Genomic DNA, 18,878 nt, shown 5'->3' on the forward strand with positions numbered 1-18,878 from the left:
TTCCGTGGATAACCTCCGGCAATTATGAAAATGTTATTGCTAAATGATTCATCGAATTTAGAGACGAATTCTAATTTGAGTTTTATTTTATTTAGTAGTATAATTATATTGTTATGTTCGCATATGTCGATTCTAATGTAAATTTTATTTTATTTTTATTTTGTAGAGACGAATTTATTATTCTTTGAAAATTTTAAAAAAATAAATATTGGAGATGATTCGTGACAAAAAAAACCCCTCAAATACATAAAGTTCATACACACATTGACTTTATAGAGTTGTATCTAACAAAAATTGATGGTGAGATTGGTTTTCCTATTATATATATTTTTAGATCAAATTTAGGCGAAGTTTATTTCTCTCTATCATATTATTTTTAAGTTTATTTCTCTCTATCATATTATATTTACTAAAATGTTCCTCTTAATTCTATAATTATTTTTATATATGTTTAAATTATATAATTTCGTGATAATTTTTAAATAAATTTTAATTCCATAACCTTTAAATTTTATTTTTTATAAGATTTTATAATATTTATTTAATTCAATTTTATAAAAAATTAGTAAAAAAATGAAAAGATATTTGGTGTTTAAGATAATTAGAGGTAAATATTTAAAATAAAATTAGTGTAAGATGTTAAATTAGATTTATATAAATAAAAATCTAGATTTAATTTGGGGTAAAAAAATAATAATATATTATAATTTTTTAGCAATTTAATTTTTTGGTATTTTATTTTATTTATTTATTGAATATTTTTATATTTTTATATTTATTTTTAAATTTTTTAAAAATCGAATAGGCTCCTAAACTTTTAAAAAATAATTTAGCCCTAAAATTCAATAAAAAATCAATTTAAGTCATCAACCAAATCACCAACCATTGTGGATCATCACGTCAGCATCATAGACCACCACTCAACATCGTGAAATGTCAAGTCAAAATCATAACGGCAATAATGAAAATCGTTAGTCTAAGGGTCATATTAAATTCTTTTCCTAAATTTAAAAATTACATTAAGTACAAAAATAGTTCGAGTCACAATATTTTTCCGCCCGAAAAATAGAAGGAGCTCAATTACCTTTTTGCAAAAACAAAATTACAAGGCAGTATGGTGGGTTGGGCTTTTTGTTCGTAGTGTGTTTTAAAAAATGAAGGGTAAACTACACATTAATATTCAAACTATAACTTTTGTTCTTTTTTGCTCATCAACTATCTTTCTCAAAATCATATATAATTTTATGTTTTGGTGTCATTTTGATCACCCACCGTTAAAAAATTAACAAAACTACTGACATATCATTTAAAAAAAAAATATTGACGTGAAATTACTTTATAGGGGACACATCAACATCACCGTTAAAAAAATTAATGGTGAGTGACCAAAATGAAACCAAAACGTAATATTAAGTATGATTTTGAAAAAATAGCTGAGTGACCAAAATAGAATAAAAGTAATAGTTGAGGTACTTAACGTGTAGTTTACCAAAACAATATTGATTTTCTTTTATATGTTTGTTTATCTGAGATTTCATTTTAAAATTTAGGTTAAACATACAAATTGACTCGTAATATTGACAATTTTATCAAATTGACTTTAAGAGAGAACAATAATCTGTTTAATCATTTCAGATAAATATTATTTTTATAAAAAACAATATTTTCATGATTTTTAAAATTAATTACAATATAATAATTAAATATATTAAAATTAGATGATAATAAATCTATTAAAAATATTCAATCTATTAGCTTCAAATTTCACCATCTCCCGTCCCTAAACTCTTTAAATTTGAACCTAAACCCTTCGTCTGCAGATGTTTAATGTGAGTTTTTGGCCTGTTGATGCAGCATCTATGTGCTTAGAATAATATTTAACTTGACGAGTCCTGTTTTATTTGTAAATTTTTTAAAGTCAAGTAGAGTCATTTGAGTTTTTATTTAAATTTAATTGTAAACATTTATAATATTAGGATAATATTTGATTTCAGTTTAAACGATTTTTATAACCATATACAATATACATATATATTTAATCGAATACTCGTAAAATTTGGGTACCTGTAAAATTGGGTATCAAGTATCCGGTTAACATTTTTTATTTTTGAATATAATTTTTCTAGAAAAATGAAAAATCACATAGAAAATAGATAAAATTAAATAGTTCATAATACATAATCCATACACAAAAATTAGTAATTTTAAGTTAGTTTTATGGATAAATATTTGAATATATATTAAAGATTATTTCTAAAAAAAATATTAATATCAATATCAATCATAATTTTTTTCTTTGGAATCTTATATTGATAAATTAATAAAATTATTTTTTAAAAGAGAAGGAAATGAAAACATAATTAGACTACTGATCAGTGCTCAACCATTTGAGCATTACAAAATTTTTCATGCAACAACGGGCTTATCTATGTAGGTGATACTGACAAAGAGTAGTAAACACCAATTTTTTATCTAGTAAAAAATAAAGAAATCATCACAACCATACCTGCTGCAGCAGCCCCATACCCTGCCACCAAACAGCAGCCCCATCCCATGCGCATGCCTCCACGCCAGCAGCAAGGTCGGCCTCTCCTCCAGAGCATGGCACCACCGAATGCAATGAGATGGACCAAATCTTTTATTTTATTTTTGACATTTTCTGTAACGGGTATATAACCCGAGAGAGAACAATGTAAGGGACTCTTTTACTGGACAACCAATCAATAAAAAAAAGATTACTTTGAGTAAAAAAACACAGAAGTTTTTTTTGAGTTCTCCATTTTCCAGTAACTTTCCCTTTGTCTTGTGGTTCTTTTTTTCGAAATAAAAAGAGGAAAGGGAAGAGAGCATTTACCTTAGCCAAAAAGAGCTCCCTGTCGGAGTACTCGCTTGTCGTCGGTGTCGGGTAAATGATAGGCCGAGTCCTCTTTAGGCTAGATTTTGGTTGCATGTTGGTTTTGGGGGTTTAGTTTTAGATGTTATGAGTAAAAGGGGGGCTGGTTTGGTCTATTTCGGAGCCTTGGGTCGCCTTTTCCGATCATGTTTGGAGTCGGTTGGAGTCGGGTGGCCACCGTTTCATGATGGCCGGCGTTGGAGGCCCCTTGATCTTTAGGGAGGCGCCGTTCGTGAGAGTTGGGGAAGTTTTTGCCGCATATTTGACGAAAATTTGATTTTTTTTTTTTCATTTTGGTTCACCGTGCTTTCTGGGAGTTGATAATGAGGGGTTTCATTTTAAATTTTTGAGAAAATCACGTATCAGATCCATGCATTATGAGAACTTTCTTCTTTGTTCACTTATCTTAGGGGTTAATCGTTTAATGGTCCCCGTAACTTAAGCCCTCTTTTAGTTTTAGTCACTTGTTTAAGGGTTAATTATTCTTAGGTCCTCATAGTTTAGGCGTCTATTTACATAATGGTCATTAGTTTGTGGGTTAATCACCCACAAGTCCTCATAAGTTTGCCTTATTTTTATATTTTAGCCATTAAGTCCCTATTTTGTTTATTTATTTCGATTTTGACATCTTGTTTCGTTTATTTTTAATTTGGTCTTTATTTTATATTTATATTTTTAAATTAATTGTTGACTTTTATTTTCTTCCATTTTGTTATTTTAGCACTTTAATTTCTTTTATTTACATTTGAATACTTTTCATTTATTGCAATTTACTTATAGCCCTTTATTATTTAAGCTTTATTATTTTCACATTTTAATTTTTGTCATGATCATTTTAGTAACTATTTTTTCTTTGTTTGTTTATTTAACTTGATATTTATACTTTAAAGTATGAACTTGTTAATTTAGTCAAATTTTATTTCCACCATTGAATAACATTTAATTTTTATCTTTGCTTTAATGTCCATTTATTTAATCCTAATTAGTATTAAGAAAGGACCGACTTAAAGTAACTAATTAGGAACAAATAAATGGACATTAAAGATAATATTTAGGAACAAATGTCAAAAGCATAATTCTTCTGATTTTAAAATTGGATTATAGAAAATATTTATTTATTTTAAAAATATTAAGAAAGGACCATCTTAAAGTAACTAAATGTCTTATTTTGATATTTTAAAATAAATAAATACCATATTTAGAAAAATCTAAAAAATTTGAATATTCAAATTTTAGTTATATTCATTTTGGTTGTATCAAATTATTTTAATTTTGAATTTTTAAGAAAAAATATTATATTTATTTTATTTCAGTTGCAAAGAGAAATATTCGTTTTAAAGTATTTTAGATATTATTTTCTTTTTTATTGAAAATATTCGAATATTTTTTATTTATTATTAGAATTTTTTGTTCAATAAAATTGTATTGTTGAATTTGGAATAATAGAATTGTAATTTAAATTTTTATTCGATTTCTTAAATTTCACTATTAAAGACAATTTATAATCGATAGGGTATTAATTTTGGGCGTTGTGTGGTGTTTATTTTTTTACATACGTAACCGATCATCGAATCTGTTTTTTATTTCAAAAAGAATAAATTTCTGGTTACACTTACATTGATTTATCTTTTAAAATTATTTTTTTAGAATTTTTTTAATTTTTTTATGTATTGGACCTATTTAACTTAAAATGGTGATGGTGTCTCCTTACATTTAAATTTTTTTTAAAAAAAAAATCCCAACTCACATATATCAAGAACTGAAAGGAGAGTGAAAGGAGAAATGAAAAATATATATCAAGAATACATAATTTTAACATGTGATTGTATAAAATTGACGTTTGCAATAACTGAATTGAATAAATTGTTATAAATGCTGGCTTACAACTGGCGTTAGTTGAGTGATGGCTAATGTGTATATATAATTACCTTTGTAACTTTAATGATTACAATACTTTTTATTAATAAAGAAGTTGCATTTAAAAATAGGGTAAAGTATAGTAATGGTTACTGAATATTTTTAAAGCTTGCATTTAGGTCTCTCAACTTTTAAAACTTACAATATAGTCCCCCAACATTTATTCCATTTGTAATATGGTCCCCCAACTTAAACCACCGTTAGAAATTAGGGTAAATTATATAAAAGGTTATTGAACTTTTCAGACACTTGAATTTAGGTCTATCAACTTTTAAAACTTGCAAAACAATCCTTAATTTCATTCTAAATCCCAATTTTCAAAGTAATTCAATTTCATTCTAAACCTTAAATTCCAAAATAATTCAATTAAATTCAATTATGTCAGATTTATTATTATTTAATTTCATCTTATTTCATGTGATACGTATTTTTTTATATAAATATAATAGTATAATTCTTATCTGTTGAAGAAATTTTTTAATTAAAAAAAGTAGTTAGGATATAGAAGATGTTGAAAATAATTCGAATTTTAAATTTATAAAATGTTATTTTGACGTATAAATAAAAGTGTAAACTACTAGGTTGACAACTTAACTATCTATCCCTTTTTACTTTTGTAATCGATCTTTTAAATTTATCAATCATACAACATAATTATTTAACTGTTTCAAGTAAGCCACTAGTCGTTACCAATTGATAAAAATGATGATGTGACAGTTAAAAGGAATTGACATTATTATACATTTAATCTTTATTATTTATATAATCAATTTGGTCCTAAATTAAATAGAATTTAATAAATTAATCATTTAATTAGGATCTGACATGTGTTAGCACATGATCATGACACGTGTCATTGGTGACACATGTCACCTCCTAATTATTTATATATGCTATCAATTTGGTCCTAAATTAAATAAAATTTAATAAATTAATCATTTAACCAGGATCTGACATGTGTTAACACATGATCATGATATGTTTTATTGGTGACACATGTCACCACCTAATTAGAAGAAAATTAAGTTACAAAGAAGTAAAATTTGGGTCTTGGGCAAACTCAAACCTGAGTCACGCAAATGAAAGATACAAGGTGGAGCCACTAAGCTAACACCATCGTTTGTGTTAAGAGATATACAATAATACATATACTAATAGTATGACCAATGCCAGAGAAAAAAGAATATAATGGAAAATGGAAATAATGAGATTTGAACTTCGGCAAAAAATTTGAAAGTAATAAATGATGGAAAAATATTATATTTGATAAATTGTTTGATAGATTTAATATATTTTTTAAATATTAGTTGATACAAATATTTTAAAAGAATAAATTTAAGATTTATATATTTTTAAACTAAATTTAATAATTATATTTTTCATATTTATAATTCATGATTATATATATAATCTTAAGTTGAGTATTTCTAATATAATTAATAATTTTAATTTCTTATTAAAAATAAAATATTCAAAAAATATAAATGATTCATACATTAATATATGAATATATTTTTTTATTTATACATCTAAATATAAATATACATTTATATAAATATATTTTTATTCGTATATTGAAATATTTTGATTAAAATATAAACATATTTTAAATACTAGTTTATACAAGAAAAATAAAATATATCAAAAATATAAATGATTCATACATTTAAATATAAATTGAATCATTTATATTTTCTATACATCTATATTTAATAAGAAAATAAAATTATTGGGGGGACTGTTTTGCAAGTTTTAAAAGTTGGAGACCTAAATTCAAGTGCCTGAAAAGTTCAATGATCGTTTATATAATTTACCCTAATTTTCTAACAGTGATTTAAGTTGGGGGACCATATTGCAAACGGAATAAATGTTGGGGGACTGTATTGCAAGTTTTAAAAGTTGAAGGACCTAAATGCAAGCTTCAGAAATGTTCAGTGACCATTACTATACTTTACCCTTAAAAATATAAAAGCTAACATGGCTCTTATACCAAGTTGTAACCCAACACTCATAAAAACCTAATAAATTTAGCTCTTGAAACGTCACTTTTATACCCCATTTCTTACAACCATGTATGTAAATATGCACATTACTCACATATATCAATAATCTATTAATCACATACTAAAACATAATAAAAATTTAAAAAGAATTTAGGAATTTATAATTAGTTTTAAGATGAAAGTATTAACCACAGGGGTTGAGTACTTGATTAATAAAAATAATTGATTCACACCTGGTTTAATTATATAAAAAAAAAACCACGGTTGAATAATCAATCCAATTTAGTAATTTATTTTAAAAAATTAGTCGATTTTTAAGAATTCGAATTAATAGGTCGAATATTTTTTAACACTTGACATGACAACTCGTGAGGTCTAAGCAAATACTCCTGTAAAAGCCTCTGTTTGACTGTTTCTCTCTGGCCATGTGTTAAAGTTTTGATTCATTATCTTTCTTTTAATGAAATAAATGTAAACTTCTTTACAGATGAGGTTTGTTTCGTTTATATACATACATGTTATCTTCACGTAGGTTTCTTTTGTTTTTTTGTTTTTTTTATAATTCTTTTAATGAAAGACAAGTTATCCTCCTTACATAAATTTGTGTTGGAAACGTCCCATAAATTAAAAATTATATTTTATATGAGTAAAAGTAGAGATTCGAATGATGAATTTATTAATTTATATTTTATTCCATAAGATCTTTATAACGATTTTATATGCTTTAAAAGGTTGTAAATAATGAGCTATTGATGCTCAAAGTAGGATACTTGTGAATTGTACAAGAAAAATGAAAAAACTCATATCCCACATTAGTAAGATAACAAACATAGAAAGTGTTTATATACACAAACTCACTTGCATTAGGATTTAAATTGATGCTTGCCAATTTGAACGGGTTAGGGGTGCTTTTGAACGATTTACGCAATATGAATATTTTACCACTTTGAATTAAATTCTTTTCTTAAATATAGTAAATCTTCTTGAATATTTTGAATAAAAAAGGTAATTTAAAATTTGAATACTAATAGGATGATGACGTGCAATTCACGAATTTATACTCAATTGAAATTTCGGTGTGACTGTTATATCTTAATTTTGGAATACATCTTAAAAAATTATTTTAATTCTCCTCTGGATTTCGGTGATAGACACAATCAAGAGTATAGTTCGTGATCTCTACAATTATGTTACTGTAAGCTGATAATCTAGTTGTTGTATCCTGAGAGACAGACGACTGACAATCTCAAGCACCAAGGAGTGACTGAAAACCTGTCTTAAGGTAATTGTGTAGGTACAGGCCTCAACTCGTTTTCAATCGTTTGATATGACAGATATCAATTATTTGCATAGTGTTCTTTTAGATTATTTAATAAGATTTTCTTTTTATTTTTATCGTCTCTAATTGTTATACTCGTAACAATTTGTTTGTTTATATATACAACATGTTATCTGCTTTATAGAGGTTTGTTTCATTTATATAAAAGGTATAATCCGTTTACATCGTGTAAATTTTTTAGTTTTATACATTTTTAACATCATTGTATGAGTAAAAATATACAATTGAGATCTAACACAAAAACATATATCATTAGAGGAAAATTCACTAGATGAGTATAGTCAGAGGTGAAAGGCACCAAAGAAAAGTCTCATTCCTAAAGTTTGTATATGTTACCTCCTCCCATCCTCAATTCATCTAACAACCCACTCAAAAGATAGTCGTCGCCTGGTAGAATAACATACAAATGGCTAACGTCTAAAGGCCTCAACAGATCCTCAGCTTCCTCCTTCTCCTTCGATGAAGACATTTAAATCAAAGAGTAAACGTTAAAGTTGACAGTGGCCTTACCATGCATTTACATCGAAGAGTAGTAGAGGGTCCTGGCGCGGTCGTATGGAAACACAATGCATACTTCGTTGCCTTCACCTAAAACAACTTCTGCATTACTTTCTCATCCAATAAAGGCACTCACGCCCCATCTTGCGACCTCAGTCAGGTCTAGGCCAGTAAACGAATTGAACGAACACAAATAAGAGTATGTTCATGTTTGTTCGTTTAACTTTAACCAAACAAACGGAAGAATACAAACAATTAAATGAACATAATTTCTTGTCCGTATTCATTCGTTAAGGAATGTAGTTTATTTGTCTTCTTTCGTTAAAATGATAAACGAACACAAATAATCAAACGTAAATGAACACGAACGAACTTAAAATTAAATAGATTTATATTTGAGAAGTGTTTTTTCCAAATAATTTTAGGGCTTATATATTCTTTAATTGATTTGAGTATTTTTTATTTGTGTTGAATATATTAATTGAGTTTTACAACATTAATGAGTTTAAGGTTAAAATTTATTAGGTCTTAATATTTAAATGGGTCTCGAAATTCAGTTGAATACAAACGAACGAACATAAACGAACATTAATGAGCGAATATGAATGAACATATTACAAGTCATAGACTAGGTCCGAGATACTTTCTCTAATAATACCCCCAATGACAGTAATAAACATGTATATATTCGAGTGAAAACGGTAGTTTAATTCAGTAAAACATGAAAATATTCCAGACTCAGAAATAAGATACAAAATACAGAGATCTGAGATCATGTCTGAAATGTACAGTAAATCAAATATCAGATAAACAATATTCATAAAATCAAGTATCGTGTCATAAAAATATTCAGTATTATAAGAAATCTAAAACAATTCAGATGAACATATTAAAAAGTAATGTAACACCATCAAGAAACACACTTGTACAGGTCTGAGTAGTATGATAAGAAATCCTATTACTGAGTCTTTTGATCATGATCAGTGGCAGCGTTAGATCCTACGAATCGAAAAATCCATATCGGAATCCTAATAATAATAATAATAATAATAATAATAATCCCTATGTAAACAATTTACAGATACCTACGAGTAACTCTCGAGGAACGTGGATCTGACGGACGGGAAACGTCGGATCTAACCGACCCTTGGTCGGGTGAAACACGATACCTTCATAAAAATATATTATCGAATCAATTTCATAATCAAATCTCAAATAAATAAGCATAAATGCTAAAAATACTAAGCATTTTCAGAGTAATAGGCTCGATTAGGGGCCTTCGGGTCAGAATTTGGCAAAACGAATCGATGAATCGAACTCAGAATGTTGAAAAACATCAAGATAGAGATTTTTGGAAAAAAATCAACGCCAGTCAACGGTTGGCCAACGGTCAACAGTCAACGGTTGATCAAAGGTCAATGGTTCAGTTCGGGTCGGATCAAGTCAGCCCTTTATTAAGCAGTCCACTAGGCGGTGGAACTTCTCCATGCGTAGGGGCTTGTGCAGAGCCTTCGGGGTTCGAAAAAATTACGTAAAAGATCCTATATACTTGTTAAGGGGGTTTGAGACACTTACCAAGCTCGGTTCACAACGGTGAACGACGGAGAGCTTAATTTCGAAACGTCGAAAACTTGCCCTTTCTCACTTCTCACACGACAGTAGTAACTGAGAAAAAGTGGACACAGGTGGACTCAGGATGACGCAAAGAACACGATGGTGAAGGAGGTGTCGAAAACGGAGCAACAATCAGTGACGAAACGACGATTGAAGTTTCTTTGCTAAAAGAGAAAAGCTTGAAGAGAGAGAAAATAGAGTTTCCAAATGAGGAAGTTTTTCAGATTTAGGGGATATATAGTCCTTAAAAAAGAAGGTAAAATTACACTATAGGTCCTCTAATTTTAATACTTTATGAATTTGGATCTAAATTTAATCAAATTTTCATCCCCAAATTTAGTTAAAATTTTAATTTAGTCCTTAGAAGAATTTTAAGAAAATTGTTAGGCCCTAAGTTGGGGTGTGACAACTCTTCCCCTTAAAAGAAATTTCGTCCTCGAAATTTACCTAATGGAAATAGATGTGAAAAAATGAGCTTTCATCGACTTCAATGTCTCCCAAACAGCTTCTGAGAGGCCATGGTTACTCCATTGAACTTTGACCATCGAAATATACCTATTCCGAAGAACTCTCTCATCCCGATCTAAAATCTGGATCTGGACGATATCGCCTCAACATGGATACATGAAAAACATCATGAATACGACTGAGCTGAGGAGGCAACTCAAGCTGATAAGCAACAAGTCCAACTTTTTTCAAAATACGTTACGTCCCAATAAATCTTGGGCTCAATTTACCCATACGTTCAAATCTCAACACTTTCTTCTGTGGATATACTTTCAGAAAGACCTGATCCCCAACCTCAAACTTGATATCCTTATGTCGCTGATCTGTATAAGAATTATGCCTATCAAATGTCTCTCTCAGGAGATCACAGATTAATCTGACAGTATCTTCAGTTTCTCAAACTAGCTCTGGACCCAATGTCTTCGTCAAAATAGATTGGAGTACGACATCGACGTCTATATAGAGCCTCATACGGTGTCATGCGAATATTTTCCTGGTAATTGTTATTGTAAGCGAACTCGGCTAAAGGCAAGAAATTTTCGCAACTACCACAAAAGTTAATCACACAACCTCGTAGTATATCCTCTAGCACTTGAATCACTCGCTCAGACTAACCATCAGTCTGCGGGTGAAAAGCTAGACTGAAATTCAAACGAGTACCCAACCTCTAGCAAAGCTTCCAGAACCTAAAAGTAAACTTTTGATCTCGGTGAGAGATGATGGACAATGGAACACCGTGGAGTCTAATGATCTTAGATATATACAATTTAGCCAACTTGTCTAAAGAATAATTAACCCGAACATATATAAAATGAGATGACCTGGTGAGTCGATCCACAATCACCCAAACATAATCCTTTTTGAAAAGAGTCATAGGAAGACCGGTAACGAAGTTCATCGTAATATGCTCCCACTTCCACTCAGGAATCTTAATAGACTGCAATAATCATAAAATATATTGGTGCTCTGCCTTAACCTATTGATAAGTAAGACACCTCACCACAAAATCTGAAATATCATTCTTCATGCCACTCCAAAAGTATCACTCCTTGATATTCTTTTACATTTTTTCACCACCAGGATGCATGGCATAAAGACTACTATGAGCCTCCTAAAGAATAGCATGTCTTAACCCATCATCTTTAGGGACGCAGTAACGGACATGAAAGCACATAATGCCATCCTGATCAAAAGTATACTCTGAACTCGTTCCCCGATCAACCTGCCCAATCATGGGAAGTAAGGAGCTATCAAAGAGTTGTTTAGCCGTAATCTCCCCGACCAAAGTGGGTTTAACTTGTAACTCTGCTAACAGACTTCCATCATCAAACAAACTCAAACCTGCAAACAAGGATCTCAGATCGGATATCGTCTTATGGCTCAAGGAGTCGGTTAACAAATTAGAGTTTTCTGGGTGATACTCTATCTCACAATCATAATCCTTTAAATGCTTCAACCATCGACGACGTCTCAAATTCAACTCTTTCTATGTAAGAATATACTTCAGACTCTTATGATCGGTATAGATATAATAATTTTCTCCGTAGAGATAGTGTCTTCAGATCTTCAAAGCAAAAACCACTGCAGCTAACTCCAGATCATGAGTGTTATAGTTGCGTTCATGTGAATTTAACTGATGTGACGTATCCTAATCTAGAGTGAGAAGCATCACTGTAGACAGAAAAATCTTTCCCAAACTTAGGTTGAATCAACACTAGAGCTTGAGTCAAAACAGTCTTCAGTTTCTCAAAGCTAGCTTGTTGGTTCTCAGACAAGACAAATGAAACATCTTTCCTTAACAGTTTCCTTAGAGGAGTTGTAGTAATGGAGAACCCCTTAAAGAAATGACGGTAATAACAAGCTAAATCCAATAAACTATGGATTTTTAAGACGTTATTGGGTTACTTCCAGTTCAGAATAGCCTACACTTTACTCGGATCCACCCGAATACCCTCAGTAGAAATGATGCCCAAGAAAAGCCACTTCACTAAGCCAGAAGTCACACTTACAGAACTTGGCGTATACCTTATTTTCCCTCAGAGTTTGCAGAATAATCCTTAAATTCTCATCATGTTCTATTTCAGTTCGAGAATACACCAATATGTCATCGATGAACATAATTACAATTTGGTCCAATTAAGGTCGAAACACCCGATTCATCAGATCCATAAAAGAAGCAGGGGAATTTGTTAACCGAATGCATTACTAGAAACTTGTAATGCCCATATCGAGTACGAAAAGTAATTTTTGGGACATCAGAATCCTTCACCTTGAGTTGATAATAACCAGAACTCAAGTCTATATTTGAAAAGTTAAAAGCCCCTCGAAATTGGTCAAATAGATCATCGATCTTGGGCAGAGGATATTTGTTTTTAACCGTGAGTTTGTTCAATTTCCTATAATCAATACAGAGTCTCAATGTCCCATTTTTTTTCTCTTGACAAAAAGAACTGGGGCTCCCCACGGTGAAACACTGGGTCAAATGAATCCCCTATCGAATAACTCCTAGAGTTGGATTTTCAGTTCCTTGAGCTTCTTTGGGGTCATACGGTAAGGAGCCATCGAAACCATGGTGGAACCATAATAGACTTCAATCTCAAACTCAACTTCTCTATCTGGCAGCAATCTAAATAACTTTTCAGGAAAAACATCAGGAAATTCCTTAACAATATGGATGCCTTCAATGTCAGATTGAGAACTCCTAGTATCCATAATATAACCAAGAAACGTCTCAGAACCCTTCCTGATCATTCTCTCAGATGCCAAAGTAGACGAAAAATTCGTCAGGAATCCACGATGTTCCCCGATCATCACAATCTTTCGGTTATCCGGAGTCTTCAGAACATCTCTTTTGGTTTCATAATCGAGATTAACTCGATGCTTGCTCAACCAATCTATGCTAAAAATCAAGTCAAACTCCTTTAAAGGTAACTCCATCAGGTCGGCTAGAAAGATCTCCCCCTTGATCTCTATAGGACACCCTCTAAAAATACGATTTAACTCTAGGGACTGACCTATGAGACTTTGAACCATCAACAAACTCTCAGTATTCTCAACTGAGATATTAAGATCCTCATAATTAGAATGTGACACATAGGAATTGGTAGAATCATTATCAAATAATGCAAAGTAGGGAACTGAATGAATAATTATAATATCTGCAATCACATAAGGCTCATCGCGGTCCTGTCAACATCTAGCAGCGTAAACCAGTGCAGGTTGTCTGGCCTCAGATCTGGTTAGACCCTTACTTAGAAAAGCTCAACCTCTACTAGCCGAACCCGATGCTCTCTCATGAGTGTGACCCTTTACTGGAGTCTAAACTATACACTGAGTACAAGCGGGGGTACGAGCTGATGTTTGAACTGTAGGAGTTTGCTCTGGACAATCCCTTAGAAGATGGTCAATAGAACCACATCTAAAAATAGGTACCCAACTTCTTCCTACATTCACCAAAATGACGTATCCCACAGTGCTCACATGACGACAAAGGCTGCGATCCAGAATGACCACCCTGAATAAAATGTGCCACAGTTGAAGACCTTAATGCCACATGCATATCACTCACTCCGACTCTCTGAAAAGACTCACCCCTACCTCTCTTATTGGGGCGTGCAGAAGAGTCAACAGAACCAAAAGGCCTCCTAAATCGGTCTCGATCTTGGTCTTTATATCTTCTTCGATACATACCTACTCGTTCTATCTCCTCAGCGGTCTTGGCTATCTCAACTAAGACATCAAAGTTTCTCTCCCGGTAGGTAGCAACTCGACTCCTGATCTCATACTTGAGTCAGTTCTCAAAACTCAAGCACCAATTCGATTCAGTGTCAACAAGTCTAATAGCATAGCCGCTCAACCTGATAAACTCAATCTCAGAATCCATAACAGACATATCACCCTGCTCTAAATTCTAAAACTCATGACATTGCTCCTGAAGTATCTCTCTCTGATGTAACGACTCTGAAAATGTGCTTGGAAAAGATCCCAAGTCAACTGATTTCCCTGAATACTACCAGAAATTGATTGCCACCATTGAAAACTCTCATTTTTTAGCATAGTTAGGGCCCCTTTTAACTTTTGCTCAGGCCTCAAGTTCATCTCATCCATAATCCTCTTTGTATCCTTAAACCAATACTCAACATCTGTCGGAGGTCCACTTGTAACCCCCTCGAACAGAACTACTTCAGCAGCTACCAAAGACTTCGAAATCTCGACCGCAGACGTATTACCAGGGACTCTAGCAACTCTCATGAACATACGAAAAGCAACTCTATTAATGGAATCCTTATCCATATCAGTGTATTTGTCCTCAGTGACGGGAGGGTCTCTCGTATGTGTAATTTTATCATATCTAGGAATAGGTGGATCTACATGCGGAACAAGAGGATCTCGCGGTGATATCGAATTATCTATAGTAACAGAAGGTTGAGTCGTTCTCTCTCGACCACGGCCACAACCTGGCCTACGACCTCTAGCAACACTCATCGAATAAATATACAAGGCTCTACAGAAAGAATTTGAACATAAGTTAGATTAACATTAGGAATATCAAATATATTTAAACTCATAAAATAAGGTTAAATTTTTGAAACTATCAAAAATATCTTGAAAATTCAAAATTTAAGACTCATTCACAGTCCGAATGTTTAAAACCTAACTCTGATACCACCAAGAGTAACCCTGTAGACCCGACCTGGACGTTATGCTTAAATCTAGGCGGTTACACATCTTATTCAGAAATTTTCTTTCATGTTTAAAATAACGTTCAAATCCATATACAATATAATATGAAATTAGTCATAAGAAAAGTTCATACGATAAATGTCCATATATCAATATATACATGTATCAGAAAAATCGTATAAAACATATACATAGCAAAATACTAGTAGTACAGATATATCGAGACGAAAACGAAAATAAGTGTCACCAAAGTATAACAAAAAGGTACATGTAGATATACAGTGGTACAAAAATATGAGTAGACGGTCCTCTTGATGGCAAGTCTATTAGTCTACGGTCTACTACTATCTGAAAAGGTTAAAATTTACATAATGAACTAAAACGTCCAGTGTACTCCTTACGGTGTATAAAAACATACAGATAAAATACTTCCGTAAAATCCGTTTATCAAACATGTTTTAAAAAATATGAACACTACCCCATTCTATCATCAGAATGTGTAGGTTCCCCCATAACCATACACCCACCTATACACCCTGTAAGGGCCTTATACACATAGCATAAGGACCTGTGGTAAGGACTTACCCTGAGCACAAAATTAAGGAGCATGCGGTAAAGACTTACCCTGAGCACAAAGCCGAGGAGTCTGCGGTAAAGACTTACAAGTCATAGACTAGGCCTGAGATACTTCCTCCAATAATACCCCAATGATAGTAATAAAGATTTATGTATTCGAGTGAAAATGGTAGTTTAATTCAGTAAAACATGAACATATTCCAAACTCAAAAATTAGATACAAAATACAGAAATCAGAGATCATATCAGAAATGTACAGTAAATCAGATATTAAATAAACAATATTCAAAAAATCATGTATCATGTCATAAAAATATTCAGTATTATCATAAATCTAAAACAATTCAGATGAACAGTTTAAAACAATAATGTAACACCATCATGAAACTCACTTGTACTAGTCTGAGTAGTCTGATAAGAAATCCTATTACCGAGTCTTCTGATCACGATCAGCGGCAGCGCTAGTTCATACGAATCGAAAAATCCATATCAGAATCCTAATAATAATAATAATAATCCCTATTTAAACAATTTTCAGATACATACGAGTAACTCTCGAGGAATGCGTATCGTGCGGATCTGACAGACGGGAAGCACCAGATCTAACCGACCCTTGATTGGGTGAAACATGAGTATCTTCATAAAAATATATTATTGAATCAATTCTATAATCAAATCTCAAATAAATAAGCAAAAATGCTAAAAATACTAAGTATTTTCGGATTAATGTGCTAAATTCGAGGATTTTGTGTTAGAATTTGGCAAAACAGATTGCGGAAATGGACTTAGGATGTCAAAAATTGTCAAGATGGAGGTTTTCGAAAAAGTCAACGTCGGTCAATGGTCAATGGTCAGTCAACATCAATAGTCAATGGTCAACGGTTGACCGATTTAGTACGGGTGCGTGCAGAGCCTTAGGGGGTTGGAAAAATTACGAAAAAATCCTATGTATTTTTAAGGGGTTTTGAGATACTTATCAAGCTCGGTTCACAAGGGTAAACGACGGAGAGCTTGATTTTGAAACATCGAAAACTTGTCCTTTCTCACCCCCTCATACGTCGGCGGTAATTGAGAGAAAGTAGACATCGGTGGACTCGGGATGACATAAGGAACACGATGGTACAGGAGGTGTCGAAATCGGAGCAATGGTTGGCGACGAAACAATAATTGAAGTTTCTTTACTAAAACAAGAAAGCTTAAAGAGAGAGAAAATAAGGTTTTCAAATAAAGAGGTTTTCTAGATTTGGGGTTATATAGTCCTTAAAAAGAGAAATGGTAAAATTACACTCTAGGTCCTCTAATTTTTTATACTTTTTGAATTTAGATCTGAATTTATTCAAAATTTCATTTTGGCCCCTCCCAAATTTAGTTAAAATTTTAATTTAGTCATCGGAAGAATTTTAAGAAAATTTTTAGGCCGTAAGTTTAGGTGTGACATTGCTTTAACCAAGAGGGGACAAGGGTTGTACATCCTCCGAATCTCTTCCATAAGCAATAACTTTTTTAACCACTCTACCTATTGAAGGCTCGGAAGGAACTCTTCAGTTGATCTAAGCCTCCAAAGTTTCATATCCTTCGATCGATCACAGTAATTTGATAAGACCACTTTCATACCAGGAGATCTTGAACAACTAAATCTATTGTTAAACAATCATATCTATCTGCTCAGTCAACCTATGAATACCCTCATAATCTTAGAATTGACACCAATATTAAAGGTCAATATATAAAGTACTCTTGTGTAAGAATGAGAATAGAATCATAAACTCTCCCCAGCCTCACATTATTCATCGTCTTCAGCTCACCACTTTTTATAAAATCACTGACTGTGATTTCCCGCCCAAAGTAAAAGGAGATAAATTGCTCGTAGTCATCCTAACCCATATTTTACCATCGTTATGCACTATATTTTAGATTCATAAATTTACTCATATTTGATACACAAGTAAATCTTTAATTTGTAATATTGATTTGAAGGTTCGGAAACAAGAAATCTTTCTTTGGTAAACATTTGCACCAAGAAAATCTTATAAAACGATTAAAATTTGAAATAATTCAAATTAAATTAAAAATTATTAAAAAACATTAATCATGAATGGAATGAGGAGATAAAAAAGAGTTGCGGGGATAACAAAAGAAAATGGCGTTTCCTTGTCTTTGTAATATTTTATCTAAAAAGAAAGGGCAAAGTAATCTTGCCCAAATAATATTTTGGAAAAAAATAAACATTATCCATATAAAGTGATAAAAAAACATTTTTCTCATTTAGGATCCGTGTGACAATACCTTATATAAGATGTCTGAATTATTTGACGACATCTAGAACACGCATAGATTATACAATATCTTTTAGAAGATGTTGTCTGGACAATAACATTGTTAGGTGTGCCTATCAAACGAGTCGATCACGAGTTGAGTAGTGCTCGACTCAACTCGAAAATTATCTGACTCGTGCTCAACTTATTGCTCGTCAAGCTCAATAAAATTTTACTCAAATTGTCCTCGTTTAAAAAGTTGTTGCTTGACTCGACTCTACTCATTACTCGTTAATCTCAACCAGAATTTTTACCTTATTTTTTAATATATATAAAATTTAGTAACACTATATAAAGTTTAATATAAACATAAATTAATAAATTTAACAAATATATATATATATATATATATATAATCAATATAATATATTATTTTAAAGTTTAAACTCTAAAATAATAACCTACAAATATTGAAACATTCAAAATCTCAGAAAATTTGAATTTGGTTAGGCCTGTAAATGAACTGAACGTTCAACGAACCGTTCATGAACCGTGCGGCGGGAAGTTCGTTTATGTGCGTTTATTTATTAAAT

The sequence above is a fragment of the Hibiscus syriacus genome, unplaced genomic scaffold, assembly GCF_006381635.1.
Source record: "Hibiscus syriacus cultivar Baekdansim isolate YM2019G1 unplaced genomic scaffold, ASM638163v2 tig00014213_pilon, whole genome shotgun sequence".
NCBI lineage: Eukaryota > Viridiplantae > Streptophyta > Magnoliopsida > Malvales > Malvaceae > Hibiscus > Hibiscus syriacus.